At 36.1% G+C, this 6,579-nt stretch overlaps 1 long non-coding RNA gene across 1 annotated transcript; it reads left to right on the top strand.

Moving 5' to 3' along the window:
• The first annotated feature begins 3,196 nt into the window (after positions 1 to 3,196).
• Positions 3,197 to 6,343, top strand: LOC122064371. The gene is made up of 3 exons (XR_006135674.1): positions 3,197 to 3,578; positions 3,680 to 3,764; positions 6,184 to 6,343. It is a non-coding gene; the product is annotated as an uncharacterized LOC122064371 (long non-coding RNA).
• The last annotated feature ends 236 nt before the right edge of the window (positions 6,344 to 6,579 follow it).

Here is a 6,579-nt window from a genome sequence, read left to right on the forward strand (position 1 = left end):
AAATTCTTAGCCAAGATAGCCATAAATTTATTAAAAAAATGAACAAACCATATCTGCAGAATTTCATGCCAAGTATATAAAGGAAATTTAATAAGAGAAACATGATATATCAGTAACTTCCTTTGCTGTCCCATGGGTTAGAAAGTTGTGAATAAGTGCTCAGTCACTACCTAACTCCAAAGATTGTGTCTCAAGGCTTCCTTCTTGTTGGTTGAAGAATAAGTTGAGATAAAAAAAATGGAAAATTTGGAACTGGTAAGAAATTTAGCAATAATCAAGTCTAAGCAAGAAGGGGAAATTGGGTTTCTTAGAGATTTGGCTAAGGAGGGTCAAGGGAAATTTGGGATAACACATCTTTCATCACAATCAGTCCTATTCCAGCCAAACAAGTATGAATTATTGGGGGTTTATGGGCTGATGTAGTTGAAAGAACATATGGAATGCTCTTAGGAAATGAAAATAGAGGTTGGGAGAAATATGATTGCACAAACAACAATGGGTTTGTGGGGGATCAATAGGGATGGTTTGCTGTAGGTATAGAGTTTGAAAAAGTGGAATGGATAGAAGAAGAAGAAGATCACCTTGGCTTCACACCATCTTGGATTCACTCCAAAAATTGCATAGTGTCATTCGTGCTGCAGAAAAAATAATAATCCTCCAAGTCCCAAATACTTTCACTCATTCATTGTCTTCCCCATCAAGAGTAACAAAGGGCCTCATAACATTACGCAAAAAAAAGTAATAATTATTTTCTAAAATAACTACCCATATAACTACATATTAAACCTCTAAACAGTTATTTCCTAAAATAACTACCCCATATAACTACAACATAATAACAACACAACATCAAAATAAGATAGTCTGCCCCCAAATATAAGTACAACAAATTAATAAGAAACTACACATAATGCTAGCCATAATGAAGTGACATGTGGCTAGATATGTTTGTGTCTCATTTGGCAAGTCCTAAATCCTTGAATGATGTCCTCATCACCACTAGCTTCACCAATTGGGGTAATGGCTTCCAATAGTGCAGTAAATTTGAATGATGATGAGCCAAATGATGATGATGTCATACAAATTGAGTTGTCGATATGAATAAGAAGAAAAGGAAACTGAAAACCAAGAGTTCATTCAAGCCGTCATCTAAGAAGAATAATATTTGTGATGATGTGGCTCAAACACTAGAGAAAATCCTTGCTTTCAAAGAGCAACGAAGTTTCGAGCAAAGGACACAAACCCAACAGTTGATGAGGCCAGGAAGATTCTTAACTCATTGGAGGGGATTGAGGTTGCTACAGACCATGTGTTGGCTTTGGAGGTGCTTGAGGATCAAATAAAAAGATAAATGTTCATCAAGATGCATCCTACAGCTCGCAAACCATGGCTTCTTAGAGGAATTCTGCAGATAATGAGGGAGTAGCTTGGATCCCCTATATGTCTACAAAGTTTCTAGATGGCTGACTGTTTAGATTGACTTTTGATTTGAGTTTTGACAATTGTATTACTTTATTTCAGATTGTTTTTGAATCTTTTAATTTTGAACTTTATATGATCAGATTCAATCCTTTGGTGTGGCTTTAGGACTTTACTTCATGCGTGCCTATGTGTTTGCACTTTCATAGTTTAAATGTCAACCAAGCTGTTGAAACGTAGGCAAAGGCTATGTAATTTGTAGGGAGGTTGAGGTTACATAGTTTTCTTGCTACAATGGAGTTTTGTATCCGTCTTGTAGCTTGTGCATAGGCCTTTTGTATGAGATAATTTTCTTTGATATAATTATATATACATTCAAATTCACATGTGCATGGAGACTTTTGACCAGGCTGATGATTTTCCAGCAAATTTCGTTGGCCTGATTAGGTCTGTTAAAAATTGTTGTGTGTAGTAAAATCCAAATCCAACCAAAGAGAACCTTAGACTGAATGAAAATTGCATTATATTAATAAGTAACCAGATTCTAAAGTACATCCAAAATGCAAGAACCGCATGGACCTCTACTCAAATCCAACCCCTAAAATGGGGGGGCCAAAGTAATGCAAAGAATTGTTCCTCAAGAGAGTACCAAAAGGAACTGAGGGCTCAGAAGCAACAAGAACAATCAAAAGGACAAAGGGGGGTACCTCCAGCATCAGCCCTCCTAATTCCCAACTCTTCTTCGCTGAAAATAGCAAGTCCATCCGCTGTTTTATTTCGTGATTTGGTAGGTGGATCAACAAACCCATCCGTTTTAGCAACCTTACCCTTCTTTTTCTTCATCTTCTTCAACTTAGGATTCACATCTTCCTTTGGCTTATCGACTTGCTCGTCTTCTTGTTTCTTCCTCTTCTTATTGGAAAAAATCTCGTCTATCTCATTACCTTGCTTTTTTGAATTCTGTTTCAGTTTCTTTCGCTCGGAAGCAGGTTCCTCCTGCGTGGAATGCGTCTCGGAAGAAATTTTTTTGGGCATGGATGGAAGAATAAGCTGCACAACGTTTGCCACAGTGAATTCAAGTGTGAAAACTGAACAAAGGTTCGGAATGAGAAAAACGGAGAGCCCAGACCAAAAAGAGTTCATCCAACTTGGGAGGGAAATCTTCATAAAACCAGTTTGATTTATAGTGCGAAAATTTACTTACCTAGCACAAGCAATCGATTCAAATGAGACGGAGATCTTCTTCTGCTCCCACTTGGGTCGTCCCTACTTCTGCGACTTCTTGCTTTCGCTCGAGGGGAATGGTTGAAGGGAAGGGGAGAGAAAGAGTATTTTTTTTCTCTACTTCCTTTACTTCTCTGAAGAGTCCCAGAGTATAGTGAGATGTGAAGAAGGAATTCGATTCAGGGAGAAGAGTCGCTTAGACGAGAAAAGCAGACTAGGGCTTGAGAGATGTCAGGTTCAGGCTAGGCAAGCATGGGCAGCGGTTCGTATGAGACCGAACAGTTAAGAACTGCCGGGTTGGAGACTTCGGGTGTCAATCGGTCGGGACGGGCCGATTTCACGAAGAGAAACGAAGTAATTTACTCTATAGTTATTTATTGGGAAAATTACGTAATTACCCACTATTAGGTTTACTTTTACAGAAATACCCTTGATTGGTTTGACTCAACAGATTTATTAAAAGCACTTTGCGTATTAGAAAAATGACCGAAACAGTGAAAGCGGTATGCATTCCCTCATATACCTACGTGTTGGATATGTATCATGTTCCAATCGGTGAAAAAAATCCCGATTTTCATTATAGTGATCTTCTACAATCGGCTCTTTAACATTCAATGATCAATTCACATCATTGAGTGCATAAATCTTCTTTCAGACTATGGATTTCCGAAAGAAGGAAGATGAGGTTACTGGTTTCAGGAGAATTAGGGCATTGTTAAACAAGAATGGAGGGAGAAGGACGGAGGAAGAAGAACCGATTTTGCTCCAACGATTGACTCTCCATCCACTTCTCATTCACATAGAGAGAGAAAAGAGAAAAACCCCTCACATTTAGGGTTCGTGGGTCTGCGTGAGTGCCTCTGTTGTGATCAAAATTCCTTACCATCATTCATCTTCTTCGCATAACTCTAGCAGGGGTTGAATGTTCATTTGAGGTAAGTAATGATTTTTTTCAACCTATTTTCCATGTCTTACGATTTTTGTTTTTGTAATCTGTCTGTTCTTTTATTATTATTTTTTTTTTTTCACTACACAGAGAATCGAACGAATCTCATTACCAGGTTGGTTCATTCGAATTTCTTACTATTCCTCTAAGCATGGAAGTCACATTTCTAATATTGGTTAGTTAACTCAAGCTTCATAACATTTTCATTCATGTTCTCTTTTATTTGATGAATTCACATAAACTTATCATTATCATTTTGTATCTTGATCTTTGTACCATAGCATATGGGTCTTTTTTTTTTTCTTATTATTTTTATTCTTATTATGGATGGCACATTCAATTGTTCAACCTAAAAACAGAGCACATAGATATAGTTGATTATAGTGTTGTTGACTAGTAGCCTAGTAGGTGTTTGATGTAATGCCTCAATGAAATCAAGGGAATTACAACATGCTCTTTGGTTTCTGGAAATGGTATAAGATCTTATCTAAAACAACTTGGAATGCCTCTCTGTCTCTCTCTATCTCTCTCACTGAAAAGGCATGGATGTGTCTAGATAAGCTGACTTGAATGTGTGAAGTATGGAATGTAGATTTAGGGTTATTTTCCTTGATTGATTTGAGTTTCTCTTTAATAAAATTTCAATGTCTCCTGTGAAGCCTTGAATTTTTTATTTTTAGGAAAGAAGCCCTCAATTTGTATTTGTTTACTGTCTCTATAGAACCAGGGACATTGTTAGTACATACAGGCCTCTTACATTTTAGTCTTTAGCTCAAAATGGTAAAGCACCTAGGTTAATGCCTAGGTTATGGTGATTCAAATCCACCAAGACTTTGAAAAGTGAACAAATGTGCTCTACCTTATTATATCTTGTAAGCATTTTTTTTTTTTTTTTTTTTTAAAATTTGCCCTGAGATTGGTTCTTTTTCTGTCCTCATTTTATTTTAAATGTACTGAGTTTTGTTAACTATTACTGTTGTCATGTGCATTTTTTTTTTTTTTTTTCTGGTGATGTAATTGCATTCTTCAAGGTTTTTCAGTTATGGGTTTGAGAGTGTTTGATTGGAATTTTTTTGGGTGAGACAACAAAGCATATGGACATTTTCAGTTCTGGGTTTGAAATTGTATTTTTCAAGGATTTTCAGTTTGGTTCTACTGGTTTCAATGATTTTTTGGCTTTTGTGCAAATTTCAATTCAGTTCTGCTGGCTTCATTTTCAGTTCTAGGTATGTATTCAATTGTGTGGGTTGGGTTTTAGAAACATTAGTTTGCATGTGTTATTCATTTTAATAATCAAACCAGGGATAAATGAATCATATCTGGTCTAAATTCCAATCAAATGGCTTGATGATGATGGGATGAATAGTCCAGCAAAGTTGGATGTTCATTTACTCAGATTTGAATTTATCAAGTGGCTTCATTTTATAATAATGAGAGGGTTTTTCCATGTACAGATAATGGGAGAGAGGCTAAATGAGTTCTTGTTTGTTATGATCTCAAAGCTGGCCAAGCTTATACTAATACATAATAGCAATTAGAATAAGAAATCACTTTGAATAATGTAGGACAGTTAGGGGAGAAGATATCTGATTGGATGATAAAACATAGCAGATTATAAAAGACTACTGTTGCTGCTACTTCTGCTTAGCTTGTATTCCATCCCAATACTGATGCATTTGGATAAGTATCCAAGCCCCAGCAGCACATCAGAGTTGCAAAACCAGAGTTGAGGCATTTTCATATCAAATACCTGACATGAATTCTCAGAATGGTTTTGGGGCTTAATTTTTCCAGTACTACCTATCTAGAACCACAATCACCAACAGTAACATGTTTTCCTCTATGATGTCTTCCTTCAAAGGAATAGGAAATATCATCAAATAACCAACAATAGATTTCTAGTGGTAAAATAATTAATGAAACTGCGAGTTCAAAAGCAGCTGTTGGGAACAACAGAAACTGAACCCTCTGATTGGGACTTCAAGTAGACATAGGAAAGTTGAAGTTCTCTGTTACAAAGCTAGAAGGGTCAAGTTTCGTGCTGGTTTGTATGCTCAGTTTTGCCTCCATTAGGAATCTTCACAAAACCTTATCATTTTTCTATGAAGTAGGCATAAAAATAGGAGTGCCTGAAAGCTATGGGGTAGGAACATATGACAGCTTAATGACTTCATTGAGCACATTGTATGGGATTAGGTAGAACACAATATGACTTCACTTTTCTCTAATTTCATATCAAAAGCTTCATAATTTACTAGGAAGGATAAGAATAGGGCATGGCTGAACTGGAGTCCTCCCAAATAGTTGAGCTAAGACTTCATTTATTGGAGGCATAAACAAGAGACTAGCAAATAAAAGATATATGCTTTATTGTGTATCCATAAAAAAAATATATGCTTTACTCTTAGGGAAATCTCAAACTGATTAGTGCAACTTATTCCACATCTTTTACTGTGTATCCATCAGAATAAGGATTTATTTAGAGAAAATTTGAAGTAAGAGAATTCTTTGATTTGCTTGCAGACCAATTTGGAATCAGAAACACTACTGACCAAGGTAATGGAATATTTTGTATTTTCCTGATAACTACACAGGTGACCAAATTTTGAAGAAGTTCTTTCACATAAGATGCCATATCAAGGAGATACCATTGGCCCATGGTAGGATCAACAACCATGGGAGTAATTCAAACTTCAGTGTAATTGAATTTTTTTTTTTATCCAAATAACATCAAGAAAGTAATCTATTTAGAAACAATGCAGCAATTTCAATACATCTAGGTATTATAACTTCGAGTCTTGGTGGATTCGAACCACCATAACCTAGGCATTAACCCAGGTACTCTACCATTTTGAGCTAAAGACTCCTTCCCCAAATTGTAAAATTTGTAATGAACCACTTAAAAGGTTCCAGGTTCAATGATTAAAAGAAAAGACAGGGAAAAAAAAAAAAAAAAAGAACATCCCATTATCATCAAAATTAGGTAGCTG

The sequence above is a fragment of the Macadamia integrifolia genome, unplaced genomic scaffold (genome assembly GCF_013358625.1).
Source record: "Macadamia integrifolia cultivar HAES 741 unplaced genomic scaffold, SCU_Mint_v3 scaffold164, whole genome shotgun sequence".
Taxonomy (NCBI): domain Eukaryota; kingdom Viridiplantae; phylum Streptophyta; class Magnoliopsida; order Proteales; family Proteaceae; genus Macadamia; species Macadamia integrifolia.